This window comes from Tupaia chinensis, unplaced genomic scaffold (genome assembly GCF_000334495.1).
Source record: "Tupaia chinensis unplaced genomic scaffold, TupChi_1.0 Scaffold144602_1, whole genome shotgun sequence".
Taxonomy (NCBI): Eukaryota; Metazoa; Chordata; class Mammalia; order Scandentia; family Tupaiidae; genus Tupaia; species Tupaia belangeri.
Window position 1 is genome coordinate 284,529 of NW_006204462.1, and position 10,650 is coordinate 295,178.

General features: G+C 54.3%; 1 protein-coding gene across 1 annotated transcript in view; it reads right to left on the bottom strand.

Moving 5' to 3' along the window:
* NRG1 (neuregulin 1) overlaps positions 1-10,650 on the bottom strand; it is a 312,205-nt gene that overhangs the window by 210,500 nt on the left and 91,055 nt on the right. The window lies entirely within an intron of this gene.

A 10,650-nucleotide genomic window follows, 5' to 3' on the forward strand; every position in this document is an offset into this window, starting at 1 on the left:
TGTCACTAAACCGGTTCAACTGAATGGCAGACGGTGTGCTACGAGCGTCGTGGGTGACAGTGTCATCTAAATGCCACAACCACCTTTCCGAGGGGGAGGCATTATGTACCTTATCATGTCATAGAAGTATAAAATGAACTTGAAGATTTCAAAGTTCTATACCTTGAAAAGTTACATAAGCCCACCTCTACACCCTCTTGGTAGTCCTAAACATACCATTTCAAAAGTGTCGGAAATCATCAGCTTTCTGTATCCGCTAACTGCCACAGTAATGGCTGGAAATGGACTTGCCATTCAACTCGCAGTTTCCCTTTTTTAGATTCCTCTTTTATTACTTTGGCTGAAAATCTCTGGCAGAGAAACAGTAAGAAACTTTGCTTTTCTTGGCCATATTATCAGAGCGATCTCTCCTCTAAAAATAGCAAAATTTTAATTACTTTATTAAAAAAAGTTTGAATGAAACAGATAAATGAACAAAAAGAAATGACTTTCTTGGAAGTACTTTAATTGGCTGGGGTTACAGTCCCCTTAAGGAAAAGTCAGCATTTCAGCAGATTAATACAGGGTCTGCTCAATTTCCTTCTTTCTCTCCCTCTTTCTAAATTGTTTTCTTCTTTTTACTTTAGAATTGTCACTATAGGGAACCAGCAGTTAGCGTAATGGCTATGTCGCTGGACTCCCATGTGGTCGACCGTGGTTCGCATCCCGGACCCGGTGGCTTAAACCTCACACCGGGCGCGTATGCATGCGTGCCCAAGATCCCGAGAGGAGAATGGAGGAGAAGGGATTGCCGCGTGGCCACCCCCCCTCCGGGGGGGGGGGTGATTTCTCGCTTTCTCTTTCTACTCTATGTCTCTCTCTGTCTGTCTGGCGAGCACACGCACCCTATAGCGAAAACCTCTCCAAAAAAAGAAAAAAAAGAATTGTCACTATAAATGCATGGTCAATATTTTTCTGGTTTTCTCATTTCTACTAAACACAAACACTTCTCCCCAAATATAACTTTTAAGCCACAGATACCTAATGTTATTGATATCCTTGAAATACGAGAGTAATTACTCATTAGCAAATTCGGAATTTTACTAGAACCCCTTTATACAGAGTACTATTTGTGGACCTGGGTACCGAAATTTCTGTATGTGGAATGGCGGCGGGACTGAACTGAAAGGAGAAATTCTAAAATGAAGACATGGAAGATGCGCACACACCTACAGGACTGTGGAAGCCATTTTCAGTCTAGCAACTAAGCACCGTGATCAACGCTTGGAAACTGCATGGGGTCCATGCTCAGGCTGCTCTGCACCCACAGGAGCACCGGCCGGGGTCCAGGGCGTCCCCTCCTGTCATTCAAACAACAGCTCCAGGCCTGGCCGGCAGCAGCTGTGCCCACGGTGCTCCGTGCTGCACTGTGGTGCCAGGGTTCAAGTCCTGCTTGCTCTGCACACACCAGGCAGGGGCACGCGCCTATGGCGGCTGGCCTGGAAACCGGCCTGGGACCCTGTTCAGGGTACAGGTCTTTCTCTCCACTCTCCATCTCCTCAAAGAAAGAGAGAGGAGAGAAAACAAACAAAAAGAACTTAGAAAAAGAGGGTGAGGCAGCTGGTGGCAGAGTGGCAACACGATGCTCTCTGATGCTGGGACTCACACGGGCAGGTCCCAGGTTCAAGTCCCCAGGCCTCCCCTGCATGCTGGGTGCACACTCAGGTGCCAGGAAGACTCTGTCGCAGCTAATTCTCTCTCTCTCTGGTAGAAGAAACAGATAAATAAACTTTCACATACAATTAAACGTTAAAGAGCCGAGGTCAGGGTCACAGAGACACACGATTTCCAGTGAAGGTCTCTGGGGACGTTCACACGGGGCCCTGCTCGTGGTGTACTGACACGGCCGTGCTCTGGGTTTTTCGTAGGACCTGCACGCAGATCACACACAGCAAAACCAACCCCTAACGTACGTCCCCAGAGGCTCCCAGCTCCATTCTCCATTCCAGCAGGGAACCCTTGCCGAGTGAAAATGAAGCCCGTGGCCACCCATGAGTGGAGGTGCTCGCCCTGACCCAGGCGTGCAGCTGCGGCTGGGGCCGTGGGGCGTGGTGTGCTCAGCACGTGCATCCGAGTGGCTGCCCACTGACTTCCTTCCAGCCATGAACGCTGCTGGAGCCATGGATGCCACTCTGTGCTCAGTTACACGGAGCCAGGACTTCCGTTCTGCTCGCGACTCTGTCTGCTGCTGGCTCTGAGGCAGAGGCCACGTGCTGAGGGCCCCAGGGCCACCTCCGCCATGGGCACCCAACCTGGCTCTAGTGTAATGGTGTGTGTGACCAGTGCTCGCCAGTGTGAGCATGAGCGTGGCAGAGCGTCCCTCGGAGCCCTCACCGAGACCCCGCCTGGCCGACACTGGCTACGGCCTGTGGCAGACCTCATGGCAGAGTGCCCAGTGAGCGTGCCCAGCCCCTCGAAATTCTGAGCCCTTGGGGTGCACGGCTGAGCTGCTAACCTTAGGGCCAGTTGTCCCAGAGCGAAGGCTAACTAGCAGCCTGTCACCCTGCTCCTGGGGAAGTGTGGGAGTAAGACGGGCGTGGGCCACAGGGACTGGCGGGGGCGGGGGCGGGGAAGCGGAGCCGGCAAGACGGGACTTCGGCGCGGAGAGAAGACGGCGCATTGGTGACATCTGACTCACCGAAGTTTGGGAAACTGAAACCTAGGTCTTTATCAAGCAACAAGAGGGTTGGTCTACACGAGGGAGTCATGGAAAGTCTCGAGAACAGAGATGCCAGGCGCCCGGAGCCAGGGTGACAGGGAGAGGGCCGAAACAGAGGGTCGAGTCGAAGTGCGAGCGGAGAGTGGCCAGGCCACAGCCCACCGGCGTCTTGGGCAGCACAGGGCAGGCCTCCCGCGGGGCGGGCCCAGGGCTCTCCTCTGGGGACACTTCGCCCTTCAGGACACTGGGCCGCGTCCCGTGCTGAGGGTGGGTGGCCAGCGTGCACGGGGGTGGGGGCCAGATCCACACCTGAGACTTCGCCCAGGAGCACTGTCACTGCTTTGCCATCAGAAATGAGAATGTCCTTTTGTTTTTTAGATTTTTTTCCACAGGGCACCTGCGTTCACTGGAGACAGAGGGGACGTGAGAAATCACTCCAGGGGCGGTGACATCACGATCTCCTACGCCATCACACAGGATCTGGGGCATGTACACATACACACGGAGCATGATTTTCCAGCCACCCAGTCCAGGACTCGAACTGGCCATGTGAGATCAGCCCCTTAACCAACATGCTGCCTCCTGGCTGGGGACACGCTTTAATCCAGTCCTAAAATCGAGAAATCTGATGTAGGACAGCAGGGGACGGAGGGAATGCTGAGGAAGAGCAGCCCTGTATGCAGACCGACTGTTCTCACCCCTGTTCATTTCACACGCCTGTTCACTCTTCCAGTTACTGAGGACGCAGGAAATCGGTCTTTCTGCATTGTATCCACCAGTAATTAGCACACTAGAACTCCCAACTAAGCATGTAAGACTCTTTTTTCATCGATGCATTCAAGCTTAGCAATACTAACTCAATTATGTATTAACATAAATAACAGTTTTTGTAAAAAATAATCGTTTTTTTCAAACAAAAATAATTTTAGCAAGAGAAAACTGGTTTACATTTTTGCAATCTTGTTGCGAGTCAGGCTTAATGGAAGACAGCAGCACCCTCAGGTCTGCTGCGTTCAATCTGCCCAGCGTGCTGTTCTGGTTGAAGTCTGCATAGAAGACCTGAGACGGGACAGATGGGGAGTCGGACAGCACTGCCTAGAGAGGACCCTAGGGGTCCCAGGACTGTGGCCGAGAATCCTGGTGGAGGGTGCCTCCAAATGCTTAATGTGAAACAGAGACGAGGCATGAGCTCAAGGAAGTACGAGCCTAGGAGGGAGGAGTGTGAGTCTGAGTCTGCAAGTCCAGCACATACGGAAGAAAGGGAGGGATGGAAGACCAGATGTAGCAGCGGTCACTGCTGGGCCAGGCCCAGGGGAGGGCAGAACGCTGGCACGGCAGCTGACGGGCATTTCACCTTCAGAAGGGGTGCTGGCCTTGCTTCTGACGAACAGAGAGGAGCAGGGCGCCAACCTCGAACAGCAGGAGAGGGGGGACTCTAGGACAAGATGGCACCTCCTCGGGAAGGAGCACCGCCGTGCGTACAGTGCACACCCAATAAGCCGATGGCAAGCTCAGAGCTAAGTGAAGGTGGGTTTTTAAAGGTAAAGCCATGGGCCGGCACGTGGAGCTGGACTCCACATGGTTGACCGGGGTTTAAGTCCCTGATGCGGTGGCTTGAAACTCACACCGGGTGTATATATGTGTGTGCTCTAGATCCCCGAGGAGGATGGAGGAAGCAGGAATTTTGGCGTGGCCATCCCTCCCTGCAGGGAGGCTCTCCATGTCTGCTCTCCATGTCACTGGTGAGCGTACATGCCCTGTAGCAAAAATATCTCGCTAAAAATAGATAAGTAACAGAAAAACCAGGAGGGGTTTCGTGCTAAAAATAAATAAGTAACAGAAAAACCAGGAGGGGTTTCGTGAATTCTTTGGGGACAATTATCTGTGCCTACCAAGATTGGTAACAAGGTGGCCTCGGCTGGAGGCAGGACAGACAGTGCCTGGGCAGAGGTCCTCATGGACGTGTCCACCTGTCGGAGTGCCGTGGCTTCGCAAGGCTGAGGCTGGGGCTGGAGGCCAGCGTGAGGCCCTGCTGGTGCCTGGCTCTCTCTGGCAAGGTGGTGTTCTGGCCAGTTCTGTGACTGGTCCAGTTGTCAGGCACGCCCACACCACACCAGCCCCTCAAGGGCCTTCCCTGGTATCATTTATTTATTTATGAGGGATCTTCCAAAAGTCCCTGGAAATGCATATTATGCATGGAATTCCATTTTTTTAATATACCAAAATGAACATGAACTTTTTCCCACAAACTGTTTGAAGTCCCCTGGTAGTGGCAGGGTTTGAGGGCGGTTATACGGGCAACACGTGGGGACAGGTCAGGCCCCTCTGTCTTTCTGTAAGCAGCCAGCGCTCGCCCGAATAAGGACACTTGGCACTAAGTACTGCTGGGTGACATTGCCTGCAGGACAGCTCTGGAGCGAGTGGCAGAGGCTGACCCCCAGGGACAGGCAGAAAAGGCTGTCCCAAGGAACAGTGGGACTGTCCACTCCAAGACGGGAAGGCAGGTTCTGCCCTAGCCGGCAGCGTCACCCCGCGGCCTGGCCTCCCCCATGCTACGAGAGCCCCACTCTGTGCCCTCGGGCAGAGTCACACCCGCTGCTGCCCCTGTGCCGGTTCGCAGGGCTACAAGGCCTGGCGGCTGTCATCGACTTCGCAGGGTGGACAAGGACCCACCTGCTTAGTGAGACGTTCACTCGGAGGGACACAGCTCGTTGAGAAGTGAGCAACGCGGTGTTCCAGGCGAGGGACGGCAGCCGGGCGGACCGAGCCTACGATTCCGACCCATCGTCTGCGGGGACGCACCGCACAGTGCCCAGACCCGCAGGTGCCTGCTGCATGTTCCTCTCGCGCAAACGGACGCGCAGGAGGAAAGGGTGTCACAGAGAACACGGTCACAGCACGGCCCTCTCCCGTCGGCTCCGGCCAGCTCAGAGGGCGCCCGACGGCTCCCGTGGGCATCTCCACCGGACGGATCTGCTGGAAACAGCCAAGCCCACGCATGTGGGAGGTACCGGGGAGCAGGACGGGGCTTGTAGGAGAAGCCGAGCGGGGAGTCTCGGGACCCTTCTCGTCTGCCGTAGCTCAAGTCAGCCCTTGCCATGGTGGCTCTTACTCAGAAAGCCTCTCTCCAGCGCCTGGCCTATTTACTCACGTCGGGGCCTACGGGAGGGACGGGGACCCAGGGGGAGGCCTCCCCAAGGGTGTGTGGGGCACGTCCCTTGTCGCTTCTCACTGGGGGCCGAGGGAGCCACTTCCTCCCGTACGCCTTGAGAGGCTACACTCTTCCCCTCCGTGAGGCCTGCAGCTGCAGCTGCCCGAGCTCTTGGCCAGTCTCAGCCTCTGAAGCTACGGTCTTTCTATCTGGCTTTGCTTGGGGTCACTAAAAACAGGAACTTAATTTGTGATTATTTCTCATGAAAATGTATATTACGCCTTCTGTGACTTTAATATTTATTTACCCAATTAATTTTTATTTTATAAAATAATTTTATTTATTTATGTCATTATTATTTTAAAAGTTCCTGTAGGGCGCATTTGCTCACTAGAGAGAGAGGTGGGAAGTGAGGAAACAAGCCGTCAGGCCCGGGACTCGAACTGCAGTCAGCCATGTGAGATTCAGGCACCTTACCACCACCCCACCTGCTGGTCCCCCCAGTTATTTTTCTTAGTCAAACTCTTTAAAGCACCTTCTGTATCCATGCTTCATGGGTGCAATGAAGGGCCTGGTTAGATTAGCATTCTATTACTTACATTAAAAACAATCTATCCACCCGGCTCGTCCGTGAGGGAGAGACAGACAGTACCACCCACCCGCCCGGCACATGCATGCGCCGGTACACCGGGGAGGTCCCCGTACATGGACATGAGTCGGCCTCCGCTGTCACGTTCTCCCCGTGCTGCTGTGCGCCGCCGTCCATACACGCGCCGTTCCCGACGCGAGCGTTTCCGGGAGTGGTTTTAACTGCAAGAGGTGCGTGTCCCGGAGCCGGGCAGAGGGAGCGAGCAGGAAGCAGCGTGTGGTGCGGCATGCCACGTCCCTGCTCCACTTCTCCGGCCCGTCGGGATGCCAAGCGCACGCACGAACACGCCTGTGCGTTCTCTGAGCTGCTGGGCTCGGATCTGAACAGCGGTCAGCACGTGGGACCTGCTCCTCTAACCAGTAGGCCGTGGGCTGGCCTGGGTTTCAACTTTATTTGTACCAAAAAAAAAAAAAAAAAACCCTTGTACTCTAATTCCATTTTTCCAAGAGGCTTTGCAAGTCTCACATACTTCTATCTGATGTCAAAATCCATCATTTCGACTTTCCTTACTTTAAGGCTACATAAGCAAAACAAGCAAAGCCGAAGGATAGTCTATATCCAGTTAGCTTTGCTGCCATAAGAATAGCCTACCCTGGGACCGGCAGCTGGCGTAATGGCTGTGTTGCTGGACTCCCATGAAGTCGACCACGGTTCAAAGCCCAGACCTGGTGGCTTAAACTCATGCCGGACGCGTGTGCGTGCGTGCCCAAGATCCCAAGAGGAAAACAGAGGAGAGGGGATTGTGGCGTGACCCTCCCGCCTGGGGGGTGATTTCTCACTTTCTGTCTCTCTCTGTCTCTTTTTTACTGGTGAGTGCACGTGCCATATAGTAAAAACCTCTCCAAAAAAATTTTTTTTTAAATCAAAGAATAGCCTACCCTACAATTTCTTTTTAAATTTAATTTTATTTCTTTTTTTCTTTTTCTCTTTTTATTTGACCACAGAGAGAGAGAGAGAGAGAGAAAGTGAGAAAGCAAGTCGCTAGGCCTGGGACTTGAACCGTGGTCAGCCACGTGGAAGTGGCCAGTGCCCTAACTCCCATGCCACCTGCTGGGCCCCCCGCCTAAAATCTCACTGTATCCCGAATGACTTAATACCATGCAGCAAGAGCAAAAGGGATGAATGCCACTGTGGTTCCTCCTGGGTTGCAGGCGCCGCAGCGAGGGCCAGGCACCTGCGATCGCCACCTCTTTAACATGGCGAGAACTAGCCTGCAGCAGAGGGGCTCCTGTCCCCGTTCTCGGGCTAACCCTCATCAGACGGCACGTGGATGCCAGCGTGGGTGGGCGGCAGGGCGGCCCCTCGGGCACTCTGCCGCTTCCACTCCGAGCCTGCGAACGTACGGACCGACGATACGGGCGCGCGTGCACCACGGGACCGAGGGAGGGGCGGCGCCCACGGAGACCGGCCCTGTCTGCACTTGCTCACACGTTTCCTCACACAGAAGCCGGTAGCAAGGCCACAGAAACCTGTACCCTTCTCCATCAGAGTCCAAATCTCTGTGAAAATACTCCGCTTGGCTTGGTCCTGATGCATGGGCAGTCCCCTGTGTCCTCTGCAAGTACCTGGGTGACCTTCCTGTCACCAGAGCAGAAACTGAGTTTAGAATTCATAAGTAACGTAAGGTAACGCGTGTGCCGCCCCCAGGGGAAACCTCGTTTGTGTGCATTTCTATCCCGGTCTGAAAACATTGCAGGCCTCCACAGAGTCCCAGCGTCACGCTGTCCCCGCAGGTGCTATCGCCTGCAGCCAGGCGCGTTCGGACAATGCCTCCTCTCTACACCCGAGAAGAGCGTAAGCTTAATGAAATAACAAGCTTTAATTCGTGGAAAGACCCAGCCATGAAATCTGCTTATTTTAAAAGTTACTGAGCTTAATGTTTAAGGAAAGCCATCCTGACTCCAAAGCCACACCAAGACTCTTTCCTCAGACTAAAAGGCCTGCTTCGGTCCACACGATTCTGACGTGTTCGTTATCTCAGGGGGCTTAGTAGTGTCCGAAATGAAGTTAGCTTTAATTAACTTTACAATAATAGCCACATCACAGCATCTTTCACAGCTATTTAAGTGTAGGTTTCTTTCTGGGGAAAATATTTCCAAAGTCTGCACATCGCCATGACAACACGTAATTCACGGTATTACTGGTCAGGTACAATGGCACGAGAAACTCACCTGTGATTGCCTCTGAAGCGCCCACTGTGGTCAGGCTGTGCATGGTGGTGAAGCCACCTGCATCACATACAGGCACTGCACAGTTCGAGCCCCGGACTCAGCAGCAGGTGTGTGCGTACCCAAAATCCCAGAAGGGAGGACAAATGGAGGAGAAGGGACTGTGGCATGACCACCCCTATGAGTAGGGGGTTCTCATTTTTCTCTCTCTGTCTCTGTCTCTCCAGTGAGCACACATGCCCTCTGGCAAAATGTTACAAGTACGAATAAAACTGCATTGTGCTCTGAGTCTAATGGTGAGCACTCCCAAAAATAAGCTCTCGGTGAGCTCAACCAGGTTTTTAATTGTAATAAAATCACAATGCTCATCTAATCCAGTGCATGTCTTGATAGTCAATTTTCTTCTGCTTCTTTTCTCATTTTTTTAATTGCCAGAGGCATGTGTGCTCAGGACAGTAGAGACAGAGGAGGATAAAGCGTCCCTCGATGGGGCCAGTCACCCTGCAGGCCCTTCTATCTCTCCGTCCTGTCAGGGTGTGGTGCACTCACACGCCCAGTTTGTCATTAAAGCTGCCAGGACAGGATTTCAACGGCCGTGGGCCATGTGGGAAGCACTAGGCTACGAGGCTGGCCCATTTCTCCTCCTGCCATTGCACCAGATCAAAGCTATTCTTTAAACAAATGTGCCTTCACAGGAGCCCCTTGCTGGTGAATAGTTCTGTCTGCAGCCTTCTGGTGACAAGCCCTGAGAAGCTCGGTCCCTCACGGAGCTGGACAGTCGTGAGCGCTTCTTCTCCGTGCAGCTCGGAGGGCTCCTTTCGTCCCTCCCCCTCCATGCTCACACCACACTCTGTACTCCGAACGCGGTCCACCCAGAGGGGGTCAGGGCGGCGAGGGCGCGGCATTCTGGCCTCCTTCCTTTCACACTCCTAATTCCACCGTGGGTCTGCCTGTCACCCACAGGGCTGGGACAAGACATCGCAAGGATTTAGAAGATTGTTTATGAATTCCAACACGGAATTTTCTCCTCTATCCACCTCACAGCAAGCATGCTGTGTCAACCACGTGGGTATGTGGGAGAATACTGTGTCAGCTCTCAGACGACCCCGCATGGGCCAGCCCTGCGGACTCACATGTGGCCAGACGGCGGAACGTTGTGGGGCAGTGATGATCCACTGCTGTGACGTCGCAGTGTGCCTACACAGCCGGGCCCCTCGCTGACCTGGCATCACTGCGTGGCACGTGGCTGAGCGTGGACCTAGGTGGGCCATCCCTCCGTGGTTACCTCTCCATGCTCATCTCCAGCTTTGAGCAGCGCAGCGGCCCTGCCTGACATCAGTGTGCATTGCGCAGGGCAGGCGTGTTACTGTGCATGCCAGGAAGGCAATACTGGTGTGATGCTCACCAACAGGTAACATGTGTACATGCACATTCCAGGACGGCCCCACAGCACAGAGCTGAGGTGTGCAGAGGGCGCTAGACCCCACGTGGCCGACTGGCTCAGATCCCATCCTGGTGGCTTAAGAACACACTGGCACGTATGCCCATGTCCTGATCCTGGGCAGGATGGAAAAGGGAAAAGGGGACTGCGGCGTGACCTCTCTCTCTCTCTCCCTCTCCCCGCCCCCCCCCCCCCCCCCCCCCCCGTCCCCCCCCCCCCCCCCCCCCCCCCCCCCCCCCCGCCTCTCTCGGGTGCACCTGCCCTCTGGCATTAAAGAAAGCACACACCCACACGCCTTTGAGGACATATGTGAGCACCTCCCTTCCCTGCTAGAGGGAGTCTCACTACGTGGCCCAGCTGGCCTTGAACTCGAGGTTTGCCTGCTCAGGCTCCAAGCAGCTGGGACCGCAGGGTGGGCTGCTGCAGCCGGTCCTCGGGTTCTTTTGATGAAGCCCTTCTCACGGAGTGTCCTTTCTCCCCACTGTGACACCTAACACAAGCTGCTCCTCAGCCACCCACGCACCACGCAGACAGCCCAGCGGG